The sequence below is a fragment of the Macrotis lagotis genome, chromosome 1, assembly GCF_037893015.1.
Source record: "Macrotis lagotis isolate mMagLag1 chromosome 1, bilby.v1.9.chrom.fasta, whole genome shotgun sequence".
NCBI classification, from domain to species: domain Eukaryota; kingdom Metazoa; phylum Chordata; class Mammalia; order Peramelemorphia; family Peramelidae; genus Macrotis; species Macrotis lagotis.
Genome location: NC_133658.1, coordinates 914,985,509 through 915,009,700, shown reverse-complemented (window position 1 = coordinate 915,009,700; position 24,192 = coordinate 914,985,509). Strand labels below are relative to the sequence as shown.

The window sequence follows — 24,192 nt, the reverse complement described above, 5'->3', positions numbered from 1 at the left end:
AGAGAGAAGAGAGTATCAAAGGAAAGAGAGTGAGGGACAATGTTAAATGCTGAGGTACCCAAGGTCAAGAAGAATTAGAATTTGGGGGCAGCTGGGTGCTGCAATGGATGGAGCACAGATCCTGGAATCAGGAGGACCTGAATTCAAATCCAGCCTTAGACTCCATAATAATTACCTAGCTCTGTGACCAAATTTGGTCTTGCCTAGACCCTATTGCCTTGCAAAAACTAAGGGGGAAAAAGGATTGGGAAAAGGTTACTAGGTTTGGCCATAAAGATCATTGGTAACTTTGGAGAATGTTGCCTTGATGCAATGATGAAATTGGAAGCTGGATTGTAGGGGTTTAAAAAAAAAAGTGAGTAAAGTTAAAAGTATCTTTGACAGATAAAAAATAAAAATGGTTACGAACTCTTCCCTATATATTTTTTCCTGGATTTTTCTTTATTTTGCATCAGTTCATGTAAGTCTTCTTCTACATCTTTCATTCTTTACATTCATTCTTTTTTTACAATGTTGGTTGCTTTTATGTACCATAGGGTTTTTTTGCAAGGCAATGGGGTTAAGTGGCTTGCCTAAGGCCACACAGCTGGGTCATTATTAGGTATCTGAGGCCAGATTTGAACTCGGGTACTCCTGACTCCAGGGCCGATGCTATAGCCACCACCGAGCCACCTCCAGTACCATCATTTTTTTAAAAGTTACTTGTCTAATCTGATATTCTTTAAATTAGAATTAAATATTTCTGTTCTGTATTTGTGATCCAAAGTTGTTCTATAAGCTTCCAATTGAGGTTTGTAAGTTTAGAATGTTCACCTCTGCCCCTCCAAGGTCTGTGTCTCTAGTTATAAATGTGAAGAGAGGCACTTTCTGTGTGAAACAGCCTAATGTCCCTCTAATTGCATCTGCAACTTTTACTGTAGATGTGCAAACAATCCATTAAAGACCATCCTGAGAAGGCAGGAATCTGCTTTGGTTTTCTAAATGAAAACTTGAAGAAATTCTTGTACTTCAGACATTTTGGAAAGGAAGAAACTCCAATATTTTATATATCTCTATCATATCTAATAACAATGTAAAATATCATGTCAGTCAGTTCTGACATGGAACAGAATTTATAGATGGATTAGAGAATCATAAAGAAATCAATGATACCTTTATGTGCAAATGTGTAACCTGATTAGTTGGCTGCTAAAATTTTATGATTCTTTGTCAAAATTCTATAAAATCTGTCAAAATTCTTTAAGAATTGATTATTCAGTTAGTTTGGTTATTGGCATTTGCCATCCACCCATGGGTTTTAGTAAGATCCTAGAGAATTAAACTTCATTCATAAACTAACTTTGTCATTTCATTTTTAGCCTAAGAAAATTATGTTTAACACTTCTTAATGAATTTAAGAAATAAAGGAAACACCACAAAAAAGGAAAAGTGAAGGGTAGCTAGGTGGCGCAGTGAATAGAGCACTGGCCCTGGAGTCAGTAGCACCTGAGTTCAAATCTGGCCTCAGACACTTAATTACCTAGCTGCATGACCTTGGACAAGTCATTTAATCCCTTTGCCTTGCAGAAACTAAAAAAAAGAAAGAAAGAAAGAGAAAGTAAGAGAAGAGAAAGTGGGGGCACCTCCTTTAGCCCCCTCCTCCAGAAGGTAATCCAGTTAATAGTGGAGGAGCACAGATGTGTTCATAGACAGTAGAGAAGTAGATAAAGAGAGACTAGCCATAAGTGAGAAAGTGAGGGTCACTGAAGAGAATCTGTGTTCCCTAAGGACAGTTTGTGCAGTTCCTGAGACAGGAGGAGGACCCTTGAAAGTTCCAGAGCTTTAAATCCTGAGGACAGAGGGTGTCCTGATGTTCTTGCTGGGTTTCTCTGCCAGTTCCCCACAGATAATGAGAACAGAGGTGAAAGCATGTGATTCCAGTTTCTGTGTGAGTTGTGAAGTATTTCATTACTTTTTCTTTGCCTTCCTCTACAAGTTGTCGTTTTTATTTCTTTTGCCTTGTTGCTGAGGCAACAACATTGTGTTTAAGATCTAAATGCAACTTCATTGTGAGTGACTGAATTTGTGTAAATGGAAGTGCATTGGTGGGGGCTTACAGCCTATGGTACCCAGGCCCTTTACTGTCTGCTCTTTCACTGAGATCTTTCATTCCCCTTTTGGAGAAAAAATGAAGCATAATTGCATGGTTAGCCTTAGAAGCATTTTTAGAGATTTGGGAAACTGTTGAATTTTTTTTTCACTGTATGTACACGTATATTTCCATTTTACAAAATTCCCTCCACCCTCCCTTCCCACCTCACTTCCCTCAGCTGGGAATGGTCAGGTTAGCCATTTACATATATATGTTGATAAATGTTTACAAATTAATAAATTTTTGGCATGAGGAATTAGGATTAAGGGAAAGACATACATAAGAGATCATTTTTATAAAGTCAGATGCTGAAAGGTTGTGATGTGTGTGTGTGTGTGTGTGTGTGTATTTGTTCTGGTTTTTCTTTCTCTGGATGGGGATAATGTAGTCTATAGCCATTCAAATACAGTTGTCTCAGCTCTCTGAACTGCTGAGAGAAGTTGTCTTTCGTCTCATAATGTTGTTGTTGATGTGTACATTGTTCTCTTGGTCTACTCCTTTCGCTCAGCATCAGATCCTCAGCATAAGTCATTCCATGCTTCTCTAGAGTCTATTTATGGTTTTTTATAGAACAATCATATTCCATAGGCTCCATGCACCATAACTTGTTTAGCCATTCCCCAATGGATGGGCATCCCCTCAATTTCCAGTTCTTTGCCACTACAAAAAGGGCTGCTATGAATATTTTGGAACATGTAGGACTTTTCCCATTTTTTATAATTTCTTCTGGATATAGACCAAGAATTGGAATTTCTGGGTCAAAGGGCATGAACAGTTTTATTGCTCTTTAAGCACAGCTCCATATTCTTCTCCAGAAAGGTTGGATCCATCTGCAACTCCACCGGCAATGCATCAATGCCCCAGTCCTCCCACAATATCTCCAACATTGATCATCTTGCCTTTTTTGTCATCTTGGCTAACTTAATAGGTATGAGATGATACCCCATTGTTGTTTTAATGTGCCTTTTTCTAATCAATAGTGATTGGGAGCATTTTTTCATATGATCATATGTAGCTTTAATTTCTTCATTTGAAAACTGTCTATTCCTATCCTTTAACTATTTATCAACTGGGAAATAACTTGTGATCTTATAAATTTGATTCAATTCTCTCTATATTTTAGAAATGAGACCTTTATCAAAACTCCTAGTTGTGAAGATTGTTTCCCTTGCTTTCTGCTTTCCTTCTAATTTTGGTAGCATTGGTTTTATTAGTGCAAAACCTTTTTAATTTGATATAATCAAAATCATTCAATTTACTTTTTATAATGTGCTCTAATTCTTGTTTGTCATAAATTCATCCCCTTTCCATAGATCAGATAAGGGTATTTTTTGGTCTATTAATTTATCTATAGTATTGCTCTTTATGTCTAAATCTAGCACCTATTTTTACCTTATTTTGGTATAGAGTTGAGACATGGGTCTATGCCAAGTTTTTGCCATAGCATTTTCCAGTTTTCCCCAACAATTTTTGTTAAATGGTGAGTTCTTATCCCAGAAGCTGATGTCTTTGTGTTTATCACATAGTAGATTGCTGTAGTCATTTACTGCAGTTTCTTTAGAACCCATCCTAACCCACTGATCCATTACTCTATTTATACCAGGCAGTTTTGATGACTGGTGCTCTAATAATACAATTTTTAGATCTGGTAGAGCTAAACTGCCTTCCTTTACATTTTTCCATCAGTTCCCTTTCTATTCTTACCCTTTTGTTGCTTCAGATGAATTTTGTTACTATTTTTTCTAGCTCAGTAAAGTATTTATTTGGTAGTTTGAGTGCCATGGGACTGAATAAGCAATTCAATTTGGGTAGAATTGACATTTTTACTATATTAGCTTGCACTAACTAGGAGCATGTGACATTTTCCCAATTATTTAGATGTGACTTTATTTGGGTGCAGAGTGCTTTATAATTGTGTTCATACAATTTCTGGGTTTGTCTTGGGAGGGAGATTCCCACGTATTTAATAGTTATTTTAAAGTTATTCCCAAGTAAAAATAGTTATTTTAAATGGAATTTCTCTTTCCATCTCTTGTTCTTAGGCTTTGTTGTTCATATATAGAAATGCTGATAATTTATGTGGGTTTATTTTATATCCTGCTACTTTGCTGAATTTTTTAATTGTTTCAAAGAGTTTTTAAGATGTTTTTCTTGGCTTCTCTAAGTATACCATCATATCATCTGCAAAGAGTGAAAGTTTTGCTTCCTCATTGCCAATTCTGATTCCTTCAATTTCTTTTTTTCTTCTCTTATTGCTACTGTTAACATTTCCAATACTATATTGAATTATGATGGTGATGTGGGCATCCTTGTTTCACCCCTGATTTTATTGCAAATGCTACAAATTTATTCCTATTCCATATAATGTTTGTTGATGGTTTTAGATAGATACTATTTATTATTTTAAGGAAAACTCCATTATTCCTAAAATTTCCAGTGTTTTTAAAAGGAATGGATGTTGTATTTTATCAAAGGCTTTTTCAGCATCTATTGAGATAATCATATGATTTCTATTGGTTTTACTATTGATATGTTTAATTATGTTGGGTGTTTTCCTAATGTTGAACCATCCCTGCCTGCCTGGTGTAAATCCTACTTGATCATGGTGTATTATCCTGGTAATAACTTGTTGTAGTCTCATTGCTAAAACTATATTTAAGATTTTTGCATTGGAGCAGCTAGGTTGCACAGTGGACAGAGCACTGGCCCTGGAGTCATGAGTACCTGAGTTCAAATCCGGTCTAAGACACTTGATAATTACCTAGCTGTGTGGCCTTGGGCAAGCCACTTAACCCCATTTGCCTTGCAAAAACCTAAAAAATAAAAATAAAAGATTTTTGCATCAATATTCATTAGGGAGATTGGTCTATAATATTCTTTTCTCTGTTTTTGTTCCTCCTTCTTGAGGTATCAGCACCATGTCGGTGTCATCAAAGGAGTTTGGCAGAACTCCTTCCTCTCCTATTTTTTAAAAATAGTTTATGTAGAATAGGAATTAACTGTTCCTTAAATGTTTGGTAGAATTCACTTGTAAATCCATCTGGACCTGGAGACATTTTCTTAGAGAGTTTATTGATGCTTTCTTCAATTTCTTTTTCTGAAATGGGGTTATTTAAGTAATTTATTTCCTCTTCTGTTAATCTGGGTGGTTTACATTTTTTTGTCAATACTCATCTCTTTAACTCAAGTTTTCCAATTTATTGACATACAGTTTGTCAAAGTAGGTCTAAATTATCTCTTTAATTTCTTCCTTATTGGTGGTTAGTTCACCTTTTTTCATCTTTGATACTGGTAATTTAGTTATCTTCTTTCTTTTTTTTAATCAGATTGACCAAAGGTTTGTCTATTTTATTGACTTTTTCATAAACCAACTCTTAGCTTTATTTATGAGAACAATGATTTTCTTGTTTTTAATTTTACTAATCTCTCCCTTGATTTTCAGAATTTCCAACTTGGTATTTAATTGGGGATGTACAATTTTTTTTCTTTTTCTAACTTTTTTAGTTGCATACTCAATTCATTTGGTGCAGGGGCCCAGAGTCAGCCCTGGCTAGGGCCAGAGTCTGAGGTTGGGACTGAGGGGTGGGTCAGTATCAGCTTCAGGGTGTCATTAGTCTCTGACCATGATGATTGGCTCTTATAGCCACATTGGTATCTCTTGACAGTCTCTGCTTCCATGTAAGAGATGAAGACCTGAGCCCCCTACCCTCCAGATTTCTCCATGTTCAGGACAACTCCTTCCTTCCTTAGAATATACAGATTAGCCCCCTGGGGCCCTTCACACCAGGGGGTCACCAGCTTCACCCAGAGGATCACCAAGCCTGGCTCAGCCCTGAGGGAGGGTCTGGGCAATAGGACTGCAAGAGAAGCACAGCCCAGAAAGTCGCCCTCACTGCCCCCCCCAGGGGTCACCCCCAGGTCCCCTCACAGCATCCTCCCCTGGATCCCCTCCCCATCTTCCTGTCCCACTGGTTACCCTGGGAACAGCTTCCAGTGCTGAGCAGGCAGGAGGGTCAGGGGGCATTTGGGGAAATGACTCACCTTATTGTGCCCAGATGCCCCAGCATGGACACATCCCCGTAGCAGAGACTCTGGGTTAGACTCAGCTTCCTGCCCCAGAACCCACATCCTTATCCCGAAACCTGAGGGACAAGGGAATGAGATCCCAGAGTTCCAGGATGGGAGTGGTTACAGAAGGGGCAGCCAGACACCAGGAGCCCTGGCCACAGTCCTCCTTGCACTCCTTCTCTTGGTGCCTCTATTTCCTGATCTGTAAAATGGGGTGGATGGGTTGATGTAGTGACTCTCAGGTTCCTTCTAGCCTTGGTCTCCATCTTGAAGACTCCCTCTTTCTAGGACTTACCAATGCAGAGTTGGGCAGTGTGGGGTCCAATGTGCCCTTCAGGGGTGGTGAGGAGAGCGTGGTCACATGGACCTCTTAGTAGAGGGTCTGAGCAGGGTGGGATCCAGGCTGGTCCTTCTCCAAGTTCCCCAATCCCCTGCCCCCAATGAAGAGAGGGGGCAATACCTTCTTCTTTGTGGTTTCCCCAGCATCCATGGGGTGGGCTGGTTTTCTTGGCAGGGGAGCCTTGAGAGCCCAGCTTGAGACTTGAAACAAGGTCCTGCCCTTCTCTGGGTCCTGACCTCTCCCTCTGGAAAATGGACAGAAGGTGAAAGCCCCTTCCTTCTGCTAAGACTCTGATTCCCTTCAAATCAGCTAGTCAACAAATACTTATGAAGCTCTATGCTAGTCACTTTGCTAAGCTCTGGGGCTGTAAAGAAAGATGATAAAGACCGTCTATGCCCAGTAACTGTCCAGTGTGTGGGGGGGAGCGCCAAATAGCCTAGATGGATAAACAATATCTACAGGAAAACAAACTGGAGATGTTCTCAGGGAGAAATTACAAACTTTAATACATGCCCCATAAAGCTTATAGGAGAAGTGATTTTATTTTCTTTTGCTTTCCAATTTTTGAATATTCAATTCTATTTTCATTTTCACTTCCATATTCTCTCCTCTCCTCTCTCTCCTCTCCTCACTGAGAGGGAAATAAATGAGAGCCCTTATCCAAACAAAGTCTTGTTTAACATTTCTAGACTCACAATGTTTTCCCTTCCCCCAAATGAAAAGAAAGATTAAAGAAAAGAACTAGACAAAAGGCTGCTTCAATCTTCTGTCAGAGTTCACCAATTCTCTCTTTGGAGGTGGAAGTATTTTTTCCCCATGAGTCTTTTGCAATTGTGGTGGATCTCTATTGATCAGAGCAGTTAAACCTTTCACAGCTGATGATGAAGACAATATTGTTTTGGAAATTTTTCTCAATTTTCATCTCCTCTGAGTCTTCTCAGATTTTTCTGAAATCATCCCACAGGTTGGATTTTAGCTGGGTCTTGCACCTTGAGAAACATCAGCACAGAGATGATAATTGAATGAAGTAGAGCTGATGAGGTCACCAACCAAAGGGAGTCAGGACAGAGACTTGGAGGACACCCTCCACCAGTGGGCATGACCTAGTGGAAAATCCAGGAGACAGAGAAGGAGAGATCAGACAGGCAGGAAACTACCCAGAGGAGGATGGCACCCAGAAATTCTAGAGAGAAGAGAGTATCAAAGGGAAGAGGGTGATGGACAATGTAAAATGTTGAGATATCCAAGGTCTGGAAGGATGAGGATGGAAAAGTTTAATGAATTTAGCCATAGAGATCACTGGCAACTTATGAGAGAGTTATTTTGATGCAATGATGAGGTTGGAAGCTGGATTGTAAGGTCTTAAGAACAAAGAGAGAGAGAGGAGAGCTAAAAATATCTTTGACACATTTAAAAAATGAAAATAAAAGTCAAAATGGTCATGACCTCTTGCCCATATATTCTTTTCTTGATTTTTTTCTTCATTTTGCATCAATTCATGTAAATCTTCTCTGGAATCTTTCAAGTCTTCACATTCATTCTTTTTCACAATGCAGTAATATTCTGTTGCCTTTATGTACCACAATTTCCTAAAAGTTATTTCACTCTACACTTACAAGTAAAACAAACATTGCCCACAAAAAAAATGAAAACGAGAGGAGAGGAAAGTGGTGATATCTCCTATGGAGCCCTTCCTTCAGGAGCTAAGCCAGTTAAGAGGGGAGGAGCACACAAATCATTACTGATGACAGAAATGTAAGATGAAACAACTATGAGATTCCACCTCACAAATATTAGCTTGGTTAAGATGAGAAAAAGGGAGAATGAATAACATTAGAGAGGTTGTGGGATAATTGGGACATTGATGCATTTTTGGTGGAGTTGTGAATTGATCCAGCCATGCTGGAGAACAATATGTAACTATGCCCAAAGATAAAACTAATCATACCATTTGACACAACAATTCCAATACTAAGCCCAAATCCAGAAGATCATAAAAATAGCAAAAATGTTCCAAAATATTCACAACAGCTCTTTTTGTGGTGGCAAAAAGTTAGAAATTGAGGGGATGCCCATCCATTGGGGAATGGCTGAACAAGTTATGGTACATAAATACTATGGAATACTTTTGTTCGATAAGAAACTGTAAATGGTTTTGTCCTTCATTCTCAAAGAGGACCATAGCACCATGACATCAGGGAGGTGATGCCATGACAAGCACATGAAATGGTTTTGAGTGAGGGGGTACTATGCTAAGTCCCCAGTCTCACTTTTACTTCCAGAGTCATCTGGGTCCAGTGGCCAGATATGAATCAGAACAACTGGAGATGACCCTGGATGTGAGGTAATCAGGGTTAAGTAATTTGCCCAAGGTTATTCAGATAGTATTAGATGTTGGAATCTAACTCCTGTCTTCCTGATTCCCAGACCACTGCTCTATCCACTGTGCCACCTAGAAAAGCCTGAAATGAATTACAGGAACTGATGCTGAGGGAAAGGAGCAGAACAAAGAGAACATCCTAACAACAGCAACATCATACACAACTATAACGGTGAGTTGATTAAACTTGATGGATGCAGCTCCTCTCAGCAGTTCAGAGAGCTAGGACTATCCTGGGAGACCTATTTGGGACAATGCTATCCACATCCAGGAAAGAAAAGCAAAACCAAACCAAACCAAATCGAGAAAATCCTACAGAATCTAAATGAACACCACCTGGACTTTTTAAAAAATTCTCTTATGTCTTTCTTATCCCATGGGTTTTTTTTCTTTTTCCTTACTCCTAATTCCTCAGACAAAAAAATGACTAATCTGTAAACTTGTTAAACACAATTGTGTATATACAATGTTCATCTGAGGGGAGGGAGGTGGGAAGGAAGGGTGGAAGGAAATTATGTAACTTAAAAATATGCATATGGATGTGATGAATGCTGAAAAACTTTCATAACATGTCTTTAGAAAAATAAAATATCAATTGAAAAGAAATGTGGAGGAGCACAGGCATGTTCGAGGGTAGTAGAGAAGTAAATAGGGAGACACTGGCCATATGTGAGAAAGTGGAGTAACTGAGGAGTATCTATGTTCCCCAAGGACAGTTTGTGCAGTTCCTGAAACAGAAGGAGGACACTGAAGTTTCTAGTTCCAGAGCTTTAAAGAAACCATTCTCCCTGATGTTCTTGCTGGGTTTCTCTGAGTTTCTCTGCCAGTTCCCCACAGATAATGAGAACAGAGGTGGAAAGAATGTGATTCCAGCTTATGTGTGAGTTGTGAAGTGTTTCTTATTTTTCCTTTGCCTTCCTACAAGTTAAGCTATTCTTATTTCTATTACCTCATTGCTGAGACACACATTGTGTTCAAGATCTAAATGAGTCCTTATTGTGAGTGACTGACTGGTTTTTGTCCTTCATCATTGAAGAAGACCAGATTGGCATCACTATGTTTGAGACCAACAGTGTGTCTGAGCATGGCTGATCAGACCAATATGAGCTCAAAATGTTCTTCCACAGGTTGGGCATAAACAGTCCATGTAACCTATCAGATTAGCTAATATGACCAGGAAGGAAAATGATCAATGTTGGAAGGGATGTGGGAAATCTAGGACACCAATGTATTTTTGGTGGAACTGTGAATTCATCCTATCTTTCTGGAGAGAAATTTGGAATTATGGCCAAAGGGCAACAAAAATGTGCATACCCTTTGATCCAGCAATACCACTACTGGGTCCATACCCTGAAGAGATGATGAAAAAGGGTAAAAACATCACTGTACAAAAATATTCATAGCAGCCCAGTTTGTTATGGCACAGAATTGGAAATCAAGTAAATGTTCATCAATTGGGGAATGGCTGAACAAATTATCATATCTTATATGTATGTTATGGAAAATTGTTGTTCTATCAGAAACCAAGAGGGATGGGAATTCAGAGAAGCCTAGAAAGACTTGCACGAACTGATGTTGGGCGAGATGAGCAGAACCAGAAGGACACTGTACACCCTAACAGCAATAAGGGGGTGATGATCAACCTTAATGGACTTGCTCATTCCACCAGTGCAACAATCAAGGACAATTTTAGAGCACCTGCAATGGAGAATATCATCTGTTTCCAGATAAAGAACTGTGGAGTTTAAACAAAGACCAAATTCTATTACTTTCAATTTTTTTTAAAAAAGTGTCTTTGTCCTACATAATTTTGCTATCTCTAATATTTTATTTTCTCCTCAAGGATATGATTTCTGTCTCAACACATTCAATTCCCATCAATGTATAGCGCAGAAACAATGTAAAGATTGTCAGACTGCCTTCTCCACAGAGAAGGGGGGAGGGAAGGGAGGGTGGGGGAAAAGTGTAAAATTCAAAACCTCACAAAAATAATAGGTAGAAACTTCTATTGTATATAATTGGAAAACAAATAAAACATTAAAAAAAAAGAAAAACCTGAAATAAACACAGTCAAAATATGCTCCACCCCTAAAAAATAGTGCGCCCTCCAGGTCTGGTGACAGACAGAATGAGCACATGGACCTCTTAGTAGAGAGTCTCAGCCCAGGGTGGGGTCCAGGCTGGTCCTGCTCCAAGTTCCCCATTTCCCTGCCCCCAATGGAGAGAAGGGGCAACTCCTTCCCCTTTGTGGTTTCCCCTGCATTCATGGGGGTGGGCTTGATAACACAGCTTGAGATGTGGCCCAGTCCCTGGCCTTCTCTGGGCCTTGACTTCTCCCTCTGTTAAATGGACAGGAGGTAGAAGCCCCTTCCTTCTGGTGAGACTCTGACTTCCTCCAAATGAACTAGTCAACAAATATTTTTAGAGAAAATCAGTGTGCCAGTCACTGATCTAAGCCCTGGGGCTGGAAAGAAAAACAGTAAAGACGGCCCCTGCCCAGTGTCTGGGTGGGGGCACAGGGGGCACCACACAATCCAGGTGGAAAAAGAAGACCTAAACAGACTAAACTGAAGATGAGCTCAGGGAGAAGTCACAGACTGTAAAGTGAGACCCCAGACTTTCATAAGAGGTGAGATTTTCTTTTGCTTTGCTTTTGAGTTTTTGCAAATTCAGTTCTATTTCCTCTGTCCTCACTGAGAGGGAGATGTGACTCTTCTCGAGTATTCAGGATCCCCCTCACTTCTCTGGGTGATTTTCCTAAGTTTGGTCCAGGAGAGCTTTGAAGGCCTGACTATAAAGGCACTGATGCAGAGCTCTCTTTTACTCTGGATTCTCTGCAGGAACCAAGCAAATTTCTGAGAGTAAAGTCTGGAACTGAGAGGAAAGTGGGGGGCCCCCAAAGGGCGGGGTTGGACACTGGACCAATGAGAAGGACAGAAAAGTACCAGCTTAGTTTTATGCCATAGGAATAATTTTCAAAGGCAGACAAAACAATTTTAAAAAACAACCTCATCTCTAAGGACAAAAGATCTAAAATATCTAAGGAAACACTGAAAAAAAAGGCAGGATTCAAGGGATCTTGGGCAGTTAATTGGTGCAGTGCATGGAGTGCTGGACCTGCAATCTTCAGGAGTTCAGATCCAGCCTCAGACACTTACTGCTGTGTGACCCTAGGTAAGTCACTTAACTCTGCCTGCCTCAGTTTCCTGATCTGTAAAATGAACTGGATAAGGAAATGACAAACCACTTTAGTATCTTTGCCAAGAAAACCTCAAATGGGGGTCACAGAATCAGGCAGTAGCAAAACAAGAGATAATAGCCCTCTAGACCATACACTAGACTACAAATCAGCAACCATCTCTCACATTTGGTACTAGGTTTTTTGAACTCAGGTTAATTTATAGTCCTGTGTGACCCTAATGGATCACTCCAAACAATGAACAGTTACATGTTCAGTAAGTTGTAAAATCTAATAGAATACTTGCTCACATTCATGTCCCATCGACCAGAAAAAGCACCTCCCCAGCTCTAGATTTCAGAGATACCACTTTCTGAATCAAGGGGATATATCAAGTCTCATTTTGTCATTACCTGTATCTGCTGATAATTTCAGATTGTAATTCATCTGTCTTCTTATATGTGCACAAAAGAATTTTAATACATTTGCAGTATTATATATCCTTATATTATTTGAGAGAAGCTTTTATTTTTACCCCAATTAAATGAAGAATATCACAAAATAGTCAGTTGTCCACAAATTTATAATCAATTCTTTCTAAATTGGAAGTTAATATAATTCTTGAAACTTGCAGTGACATTATGACTTGAACTCTTTTTGTTTGTAGTTTTTGGAAGGCAATGGGGTTAAGTGACTTACCCAAGGTCATACAGCTAGGTAATTATTGAGTGTCTGAGGCTGGATTTGAACTCAAATCCTCCTGACTCCAGGACTGTGCTCTATCCCCTGTGTAACCAAGTGTCCCCAAGCTTGAACTCGTTCTTACACAGAAATCAATATAGTTTTATACAGAGGAAAATAAACAAAAGTAAAAGTAAAACATACACACTGATCCTCCAGAGATGCTGGAAAATATGTAGAATGTAGAATTTAAGTCCTTCATTCAGGGGGTCAGTCTTCCAAACTCAAGATACATAGATATTCACCCAAGGGTTCTTGGTGGCCTTCTTCATGGAAACAATGGAAAATATTTTTGCTCTTTCACCTAATTATTTGGAGATGTTTCAGAGACTTTGAGGATCAGAGAAATATCTAGTCCTCAATCTGGTTACTTGTAAGAAGTCATTCTGAAGTTTTCTATGCAGAATTCTCTGAGGTCGTTAGAGAGAATTTCATGTAGATGGTCTTCCCATTCTGCCAGTACTTTGACATTTGTGGTCTCTCTTCCGTGTGAATTTTTTGATGCCCAGTAAGTTTATTCCAGAAATAAAAGGCTTTCCCACATTGACTATATTCAAAAGGTTTTTCTCCACTCTCACATGATAAGACAGAGCTGACTTCAGTCTCTTGGTCTTCTCATAGTCATTGTCTTTATAAGGTCTCTTTCCAATGTGAACTCTAATATTGGTGAAAACTAGTTTTATAACTGAAGACCTTTCCATACTCAGTGCACTCATAAGGATGCTCTTCTAAATGAAATTTCACATGCTGGGTAAAAATTATGTTACTTGTAAAGGCCTTCCCATATTCACTACAACTATAAGGTTTTCACTAGTATTTATGTGTCTTATGTTGAGTAAGGAAGTCCTTCCTATAGAAGGCATTCCCACATTCATTACATTGATAAGGTTTCTCCCCAGTATGGATATTCTGATGTTCAGTAAGATATTGCTTTTTGTGGAAATACTCCCAACATTCAAGATATTCAAAATGTTTCTTCCCCAATTTTCTCATGTGGAGAGGAAGAGCTGCCCTCAAAAACTCCTTTCCACCTCTAGAATATCCAAAGGGTATCATGCCATTGTGAATTTTCTGCTTTTCTTGAAGGCTTTCCCACAGTTAAAATATTTATGAAACCTGTCATGAGAAGAAAAGGATAGGAAGTCACTGAAAAGCCACAGGTAATATGGTTACAAGCTGTCTTTCTAGTAAGAAGCTTCAAATGAATGATAGGTTCTGGGGAAAACCTTCTTTTGCTGATTCCCTTCTTGGGATATCTCTCCAATATCTATTATCAGATAGGAATTCATGGACGAGCTGTGGGTGAAAACTTTCCTGTAGTTGTTATATTAATTTACATCTTCTTCAGAATACAGTCTGTGATATTTAATAAAGTCACATCTAGAACTGAAGAATTTCCCACCAACATTATAATTAGAAAATATTTCTTTTGAATAGATTTCCATTTGCTATTTTTGGTCTGATAAAAGACTGAAGGTCTTTTGGCCACATTGGTGGAGACTCCTTCCTGTAGATTCCCTCTGCTATGGAAAAAGAATCTGACCTAGAATTGAGTTTCTGCCATATTTACAACTCAAAATGGTGTCACATTTTATTGGGAGTTTTCTTTTGAGGGAGATTTCACCTACTGAGAATGTTCCTTTTCGTTGTTCTGCTGCCTGTCCAAACTGGCATCATATTCCCAGACTTTTCTCAAGCTGTAGATCAACGGATGACTCAGATTCTTCTGAGAAAATGTCTCCAAAGAAAGGGCATCCTTGACAGATGACTCCTTGCTTTCTGAGCTAGTTAAAAATAAATTTAACAGTTATATATCCTTCTCATATCCACCTACTCTACCCTTATATCTGACTTGGGTCAACTCCATGAAGAAATATACATCATCAAGCTGTAAACAAAATCTGAAATGCATCCTTGATGAGTTCTTTCACATTCATCCTCACAACAAACCCAAGAGAAAGCAAGGTCGGCTTTCATGTTTTACATTTGCCAAATGTGGATCAAAGAAATTTAATATATGACTATTTAGTAATGAAACAACAACAAGAAATCCTCAAACCTGAGTCTCCTTATTTCTATTCTAGAAAATGATAATCAAAGATGAAATTCCATAGGAACATACAGAAAGTCTTACACTTGGGTACAAGACTTCCATTTCTAATTGTGAACTGATCCAATCATTCTGGAGAACAATCTAGAACTTTGTCCAAAGGGTCACAAAACTATGCATACCCCTGACCCAGCAAAACTACTGCTAGATCTGTATTCCAAAGAGATTTAAAAGGCGGGGGGAGACCTATTTGTACAAAATATTTATAGCAATTCTTTTAGTGGTGGCTAAGAACTGGAAACTGAGTAATGGTGATTGGGGAGTGGTTGAACCAGCTATGGTATATGTTTATATTGTAATTTTTTGTTCAGATTTCAGAAGTACTTAGAAAGCTTTATGTGAACTGGTTACAAAGTGAAGTGAGTAGATTTAGAAGGACACTCTACATAGTAACAGCAATATTGTATGATGATCAACTGTGATAAACTTACTTATTTTCGGGAATAGAGTAAGCTAAGATAATTCCAAAGGATTTGTGATGAAAAATGCAAGCCATTTACAGGGAAAGAACTAGTGGAGCCTGAATGTAACTTGAAGCATACAATTTTTCACATTCTTTCCCCTTTGGTCTGTGTCTTCTTTTACAACGTGACTAAGATGATAATATGTTTTGCATGATTGAACAGATATAATCTATAATAAATTGCTTACTGTCTCAGGAAGTGAGGAGGTAAGGGAGAAAGTGAGAAGGTAAGGGAAAAGTGAGAAAATTTCAAACTCAAAAAAATTTCTAAATGATTTTTTAAAATTGTCTTTGCATGTAACTGGGGAAAAAATAAAGTATCATTATTTTTTAAAAAGTTAAACTTCCCACCTGACAAGCTTAGACAATGGTGTTCTGAAAAAGATTTGGGAGTCTCAGTGTACTGAATACTTAGAATGAGCCAATAGTGTGAAGTGGCAACAAAAAAGGGATTTCAATTTTGGGCTACTTTAAGGGAGCATGCCTACTAGCAATAAAGTGATTAGTTCTTTTATAATATATCTCAGTCAGGGCATATTTTTAGTATAGCATTCATTTTGAGTAAGTCAGTTTAAGAAGGTTATGGATCAAGGGGCAGCTAGATGGTGCAGTGGATAGAGCACCAGCCCTTGAGTCAGGAGTACCTGAGTTCAAATCCAGCCTCAGACACTTAATAATGACCTAGCTGTGTGGCCTTGGACAAGCCACTTAACCCCATTGCCTTGCAAAAACGTTAAAAAGGTTATGGATCAGCTGGATAGTATTCAATTAAAAAGGAAAACAAAAACGGTGAAGAACTTAGATTAGACCACATAAAGAATCAAGGAAGTGGAGAAGAGCAAACTCAGGAAATGTCAGATTAGCTGTACTCATGTGTTTGAGGGTTAAAATAAAATGATAGAAATATTTAGATATGAAGTTTAGATTTGTTCCTTTTGGTCAATGATGGGGGTGGGAGGGGGGAACCAGAAGAAAGTCTTTCCAAAGGGCAAATATGGACCCGATATCAAGACCTAATAACTAACAGTAGAGCTGTCTGTGAGTGAATTAGCTACATAATAAAAGGGTGGTGCCCCCCCCCATGGAGGATTATTCAAATATATTCTGAAAGACCATTTGTCATTACAGCAAAAAGTTTCCACCCTCTGCATTTTCAATGTCCATGAAAGATCATTTAGCAAACTACACTTATTTCTGGTTAGAGAAAGAATCAAAATTTCTATTGTCAATTAGAAATTTCCTTCTGGTTGTGGGAAATCTGGGACACTATTACACTGTTGGTGGAGCTGTGAACTCATCCAGCCCTTCTGGAGAGAAATTTGGAACTATGCCCAAAGGGCAACACAAATGAGCATACCCTTTGATCCAGCAATACCACTACTGGGTCTATACCCTGAAGAGATGATGAAAAAGGGTAAAAACATTATTTGTACAAAAATATTCAAAGCAGCCTTGTTTGTGGTGGCAAAGAATTGGAAATCAAGTAAATGTCCTTCAATTGGGAAATGGCTTAGCAAACTGTGGTATATGCATGTCATGGAACACTATTGTTCTATTAGAAACCAGGAAGGATGGGAATTCAGGGAAGCCCGGAGGGATGTGCATGAACTGATGCTAAGAGAGATGAGCAGAACCAGAAGAATACTGTACACCCTAACAGCAACATGGGGGTGATGATCAAACTTGATGGACTTGCTCATTCCATCAGTGCAACAATCAGGGACAATTTGGGGCTGTCTGCAATGGAGAATACCATCTGTATCCAGAGAAAGAACTGTGGAGTTTGAACAAAGTTCAAGGACTATTCCCTTTAATTTAGAAAAAAAAAGATATCTTATTGTCTGATCTTGCTATTTCTTATACTTTGTGTTTCTTCCTTAAGGATGTGATTTCTCTCTCATCACACACTCAATTTGGATAAATGTACAGCACGGAAACAAAATAAAGACTGATAGATTGCTTTCCGTGAGGGTAGGGGAGGGAAATAAGATTGGGAGAAAAATTGTAAAACTCAAAACTCAAATAAAATCTTTTTTTAAAAAAGAATATTTTTATTTTTATGGTAAAATACTAACAAAACTGAGTATACAAAAGAAATAGAATATCTTTTAAAATGGAAAATAAAAGAATATCTTTAAAATATATAGATTATGGGATCTACTAGGTGGCGCTGTGGATAGAGTACTGGACCTGGAGTCAGAAGGACCCAAGTCCAAATCCAGCCTCAGACACTTAATACTTACTAGGTAAGTATTTGGGCAAGTCATTTAATCCCATGCCTCACAAAAATCATAAAAAAAAAAATTAGAGAGAATTAGATGATCACATATATCTTTTTAAAAGACTCATTTACTTAGTATTTTATTTTTCCCTGGTTACATGTAAAAACATTTTTTAACATTCGTTTTTAAAACTTTTGAGTTTCAAATTCTCTCCCTTCACACCCAACTTCATTGAGAAAGCAAACAATTTGATATAAGTTATAAATGTGTAGTCATGCAAAATGTTTCCATGGTAGTTATTTATTTTTATTTATTTTATTTTTTATTTTTTTATTCTCATTTTGTACAAATGTTTTTTTACATTAATAAAATATTCTTGTTTAAAAGTAAACAAAATACCCCCTCCCCTTCATGAATATAGACTTGCTTGAGCAATAAAGTAAAGGGGAGAGAAAAATAATTAAAATAAAAAAATAGCAATAATTGTAGGTATGGCCAGATGGCGCAATGGATGAACACCAGCCCTGGAGCCACGAGCACCCGAGCCCATATCCAGCCCCGTAGACGCAACAATCACCCAGCTGTGTGACATGCAAACCACCCGATCCCCACTGCCCTGCAAAAACCAAAAAGAAGAAAAAAAAAGACCCAAAATAAAGTAAAATAGTAATAATAGTAGGGGTGGCTGGGTGGCAGACAGAGCATTGGCCCTTGAGGCAGGAGCACCCGGGGCCAAATCCAGCCCCAGACACCCAAAGATCACCCCGCTATGCGGCCCCAGGCAGGCCACCCAGCCCCATTTGCCCTGAACCCTCCCCCAAATAATAATAATAATAAATGTGCTTCAGTCTTTGTTCCAACACCAACAACTCTGTCTTGGGTGGATCACATTCTTTATGATAAGTCCATCACAAAAGTTACTTCCATATTTTTCCACCATTGCCATTGCTGATCACAACTCCCTCCTTTCTTATTTCTCCACTACCATGTACTGTATTTTCTCTCTCCTTTTACTCTGACTCTACTGTAGGGTATCTGAGTGGCGCAGCAGACAGATCCCTGGTCCTGGGGCCAAGAAGCCCTGGGCCCCCACACCACCCCTTAGGCCCAGAATCCACGTGGCCCCATGGTCCTGGACAGGCCTTCCAATCCCAGCCCCTTGCAAGAAGTAAAAAAGAAAATGTGTTATATCTGACCACTCTCCCCCCATGGTCCATCCTCTCCTCCTTTATTCACATCCCCACCCCTTCCCCATGCTCCCCCCTCCTTCTTACTCCAGATGTCTATACCCCATTGAGTATATATGCTGTTTCCTCTCCTAGCCATCTCTGATGAGAGCAAAGGTTCCCTCATTCCCTCTTGCCTTCCCGCCTTCCATATCATTGCAATAGCTCATTGTAATAAAAAAAAATCTTATTATATGAAATATCTTGGCCTATTCCCCCTCTCCTTTTTCTTTCTCCCATTAAATTTCCCTTTTTTTTCCTATTGACTCCATTTTTACACCATATTTTATCTCCAAATTCAGCTTTCTCCTGTGCTTCAACTATAAAAGCTCCCTCTACCTGCTCTGTTAACTTGACAAGGTTCATATGAGTATTATCAGTGTCATTTTTCTGTACAGGAATACATGCAGTTCATCATCATTAAGTCCCTCATATTTTCCCCCTCTCCTCCAAACTCCATGCTTCACCTGAGTCCTGTATCTGAAGATCAAACCTTCTGTTCGGCTCTGGCCATTCCAAAAGGAACATTTGAAATTCCCCTGGTTCATTGAAAGTCCATCTTTTTCCCTGGAAGAGGACATTCAGCCTTGCTGGGTAGTTCATTCTTGGCTGCATTCTAAGCTCTTTTGCCTTCCAGTATATTATATTCCAAGCCCTACGAGCTTCCAATGTAGTTGCTGCTAAGTCCTGTGTGATCCTGATTGCAGGTTCATGATATGTGAACTGTGTCCTTCTGGCTGCTTGTAATATTTTCTCTTTGACTTGGGAGTTCTGGAACTTGGCTATAATATTCCTAGGGGTTGGTTTTTTGGGATATCTTTCTCTGGGGAATCAGTGGATTCTCTCCATTTCTGTTTTGCCCTCTGCTTCTAGAATATCAGGGCAATTTTCCTGTAGTAATTCTTTGAAAATGATGTCAAGGCTCTTTTCCTGATCATGCCTTTCAGGTATTCCAATAATTTTTAAATTATCTTTCCTAAGTCTGTTTTCCATATCAGTTGTTTTTTCAATGAGATATTTCACATTTTCTTCTAATTTTCCATTTTTTTTGGTTTTGAAGTATTGATTCCTGATTTCTGGTAAATTCATCAATCGCCCTGAATTCTATTCTTTGTCTGAAGGATTTGTTCTCCTCAGAGAGTTTTCTTATCTCTTTTTCCATCTGGCCCATTCTGCTTTTTAAAGCATTCTTCTCCTCAATAACTTTTTGAACTGTTTTATCCATTTGACCTAAGCTGGTTTTTAGCATGCTATTTTCTTCAGCATTTTTTTGGATTTCCTTGACTAAGCTGCTGACTTCATTTTCATATTTTTCCTGCATCTCCTTTCTTTTCCCAGTTTTTTCTTCTAACTCCCTCATTTGATTTTTCAAAGTCTTTTTTGAGCTCTGTCATAGCCTGAGCCCAATTTCTGTTTTTCTTGGAGTCTTTAGATGCAGGAGCTTGTGCTCCCTCATCTTCAAACTGAGTATTTTGATCCTTCTTGGGCTCATATGCAAAATATTTCTCAATGGTCTTCCTCTTGTTTCTCTGCTTGCTCATTTTTCCAGCCTGGGCCTGGTTTTAGGGTGCTTCCTGAGCTTTTGAGACACTCCCACAAGGGTCTCAGTGTGTGAGGCTCTGTCCTCCCTCCTGGTCTGTGAATGACCATAAGCGCCCCACTCTGCCACGGGGCTGAGGTGGGGGGGCTGCTCTTCTATTGGGGGGGCCTAGACTGCGATCAGGATCTGAATGTGGTCAGAGTCCCAGAGTCCTGTTCCAGAGGCAGAGGACAGAGCTCTGCAGTCTCTCTTCACTCCCCTCCCTCAGCAAAATGGGCTCATGATCTGGGGGCTCCTGCTTACCAGCTCTACCTGCTGTTCCTGGATCTGGGCTGGGGAAAAACCACTGTGGGCCCTGAGGGCTGGGCTCCACGTGCTCACTCTGGCAGAGGTCCCCCGCTGTTCCCCCACTTTGTGCTGGTGCTCCCCAGGGTGCAGCTCAGTAGACTCCCCTGCTGCTGTGAGCTGAGACTCCCAGCAGCCTGGGGCTGCCTCCAGGAGGCTGAAGTTCTTTTGCCCTGGCGGGCCACCCCTCCGGCAGGCCACCCCTCTGACCCCAGGGAACAGAGCCTTTGTGCTCTTTTCCAGGTTACTTTGAGTAGGAGAACTGCCTCACTGGGTCCCTTTGTGGGTTCTGTCTATCCAAAGTTTAGTTAGAGTCCTTAGTTTCTAAGTTTTATCAGAGAGAGCCTAAGACTGGATCCCTTCTGGTCGCCATCTTGGCTCTGCCCCCCAAAATCTTTAAAATTAAAAAAAAATAGGGGCGGCTAGGTGGTGCAGTAAATAGAGCACCACCGGCCTTGAAGTCAGGAATACCTGGGTTCAAATCTGACCTCAGACCCTTAATGATTACCTAGCCATGTGGCCTTGGGCAAGCCACTTAAACCCATTGCCTTGAAAAATCTAAAATAAATAAATAAACAAACAAACAAATAAATTAATAAAATAAAAAAATAAAAAAGAAATTTCCTTCTACCAAGTAATATACTATTACATTTTAGAACTGCCAATTAAAAAAAATTTTATAAGATGATTAAAACAGAACACCTCCTGGGAGAATCTGGGCAATGATAAATATCTTCCATCATATTCCACAGTTTCTAAATGGATATTAGAAATTAGAAATCATATCATTTGAACATTACAAAAGGTGCAAACCTTTCACAATGTTGGAGAGCTGTCATCTCACCAAACAGATAGAATAAATATAACAGATAACGTAAGCAAATTTGATTGCATGAAGCTGGAAAGCTGCAGAAACAAAACTAACACAGCTAGTTTAGGAACAGGCCTGTCAAAAGAAAATCTTTGTATCCACTTTCTCCAATAAGGATTTGATTTCCAGGACATTGTCAACTAATAATGGTCATCCAGAGGATTAAAACAAATAGATATCAAAAGAACTACAAGCTAGTGATAAGAATGTTCCCCCAATAAGAGAAAAGTAAATCTAAACAATCCCCAGTTTTGATTCATATCCAGGACACTGAGAAAGATGATAAAATGATGAGAACAGTCCACATCAGAGCAGTTGTGTGTGTGTGGGGGGGGTGCTTCTTCATTGGAACTATGAGTCAGTAAGAACATTTTAGAAAGCAACTTGGAATTTTGCAAATAAAGAGGACTTAAGGGGGTGGCTAGGTGGCCCAATGAATAGAGCACTGGCCCTGGAATCAGGAGTACCTGAGCTCAAATCTGGCCTCAGCCACTTAATAATTACCCAGCTGTGTGGCCTTTGGCAAGCCACTTAACCCCATTGCCTTGCAAAAAACTAAAAAACAAACAAACAAACAAAAAAGAACTTAAGCCCTTTGATCCAAAGTCCACTCCTAGGCTAATATTAACAAGGGAAAGTTGATAAGAACAGAACCCTACACAAACCAAAAGATCTGTAGATAGCAATTGTGATTAGCCATTTGTGATAGCATTGTGATAGCAATGAATTGGAAATAAAGCTGATACCTATTGATTAAGGAATGGTTAACCAAACTAGGGTACAGAAATGTAAAGTAATATTAGCATGGTGTCTGAAAAAGAAATATGATGACTAAAGGAAATCATGGGAAACTTGATAGCATGAGAATAGACTCTAGGACTAAAGGCTTTTCAGAGAATTCTGTCTTCATCTGACTAATTTACCAATTCTGTATCCTGTCCATTTCTGATAATCTGACCAATTTCTCAATTTTCTGGCTTATTGTGACAGAGAATATGAGATTCTAGTTTAAACCAGGGCTTCTAACCAGGTCTGGTGACAGAACTGCTGAAAGGTCTTTCACAAGAGAACTAATAGCCTCTGGCTTAGATAGGAAAGGATTCTCAATCTCCAATCTCTTCAGCACAAACAGAACAGATCAACTCCCAAAACTTTCCAAAGGAGAGAACAAACATTATTCAATAGACAAAATCTGACTCATCCAGGGTAGTTATTCTTACCCAGGTGGTTCAGTTGCCCACAATTCTCTTTATATCCCTTTCCCAGAAGGGCCTCACTCTTGAGGCAGGGGAAATGAAGTCCATGATCATATCCCTGAATGTCACTGATTCTTATTACAACAAATGCATTTTTTATTTAGCCAAGGCTCCCCCCCTCATGGAATGTTTGTGGAGAGGTGATACTAGTATCACCATTATCTGCCCAGATTCAGTGTTTGAACTCTTTCAAGTGTTCTATAGCAAATATCTGTGGCTCACATACTATGGGTTCCTGAGTCTCAAAAAAATATAAAATCAGCAGAGGCGGCTCGGTGGCACAGTGAATAGAGCACCGGCCCTGGAGTCAGAAGTACCTGAGTTCAAATCCGGCCTCAGACACTTAATAATGACCTAGCTGTGTGGCCTTGGGCAAGCCACTTAACCCCATTGCCTTGCAAAAAAAAAAACAAACCTAAAAAACAAAATAAAATAAAATACTCTGTCAGTATTCACTCAAGTATTTTGAACATTAAAAGGGGTCAACAACCAATCTATTGGTTACTTCTAGCCTAACTTACAGATTGCATACTTAAAAACTTTGTCTTTCAGTTCTATCCAAACACTTATTCTTTATTATCAGGTTAATAAATGGTGTCTTGTATAAATAGTTGCCTCAGTTTACCTTTTTGTTAAATTTCAAATGATCAGGGCTTTGCTAGTAAATGTTTAACAACCTTCTGAAAAATGTATTAGGCTATGCTATAGAGTTCAATCTGAATTATTTACATTTTCCTCCCTAGATTCTTAAATCTAAACAATCAACAAAGCAATAAATCAAAATTTAACAGTCAACTCTCACCAGCCCTAAAGAATTGGTTCCAGTATTATGGCTCCTTTGAAAACTTGTCCCCCAAACTGTCTCCAGCTGGAGAAGAAAAGTGCTAGAGAGGGGGTGGAATAATAAAGACAATCTTGTTTCCCACCAGTTTCTTTTTCACTGTCTGCCCTCACACACAGAGCACTCTCTCTCTCTCTCTCTCTGCAGTCCTTCCAGTTTCTTTCGAGTCTCAGCTAAAATCTCCCCATTCTCAAGTCATTGCCTTCCTGGACAAATGGAACAGAATAATGTTCTGATGATTAATTTTCAATGAGGAACAATATGGAATCCCCTCTCCATGATAAATCAGATGTTATTTCCATTGCATTTTTCAAAAGGTTGCTAACCTTTACTAGCACACCTCTGGTCAAAATGTATATAGTGTAAATTCTAGACTAGAGTCTCTTAGCCTAGTGTCCATAACCTTGCTTTTTATAAATAATATATTTTATCTTATTTTTTTTTAGTTTTTGCAAAGCAATGGGTTAAGTGACTTGCCCA

The 24,192-nt window shown here is 39.1% G+C and overlaps 1 long non-coding RNA gene across 6 annotated transcripts in view; it reads left to right on the top strand.

The window, feature by feature from the left end:
• LOC141509844 (uncharacterized) overlaps positions 1–24,192 on the top strand; it is a 65,616-nt gene that overhangs the window by 17,849 nt on the left and 23,575 nt on the right. For 2 of the 6 annotated variants that reach the window (XR_012474723.1, XR_012474722.1), the window contains exons 4-7: positions 2,947–3,059; positions 8,822–8,883; positions 8,967–9,091; positions 9,631–9,799. This is a non-coding gene — a long non-coding RNA (uncharacterized LOC141509844). Of the gene's footprint in view, positions 1–2,946; positions 3,060–8,821; positions 8,884–8,966; positions 9,092–9,630; positions 10,840–24,192 lie in introns of those variants that run through there. The other 4 variants (XR_012474720.1, XR_012474719.1, XR_012474724.1 and 1 more) reach the window with 3 other exon arrangements.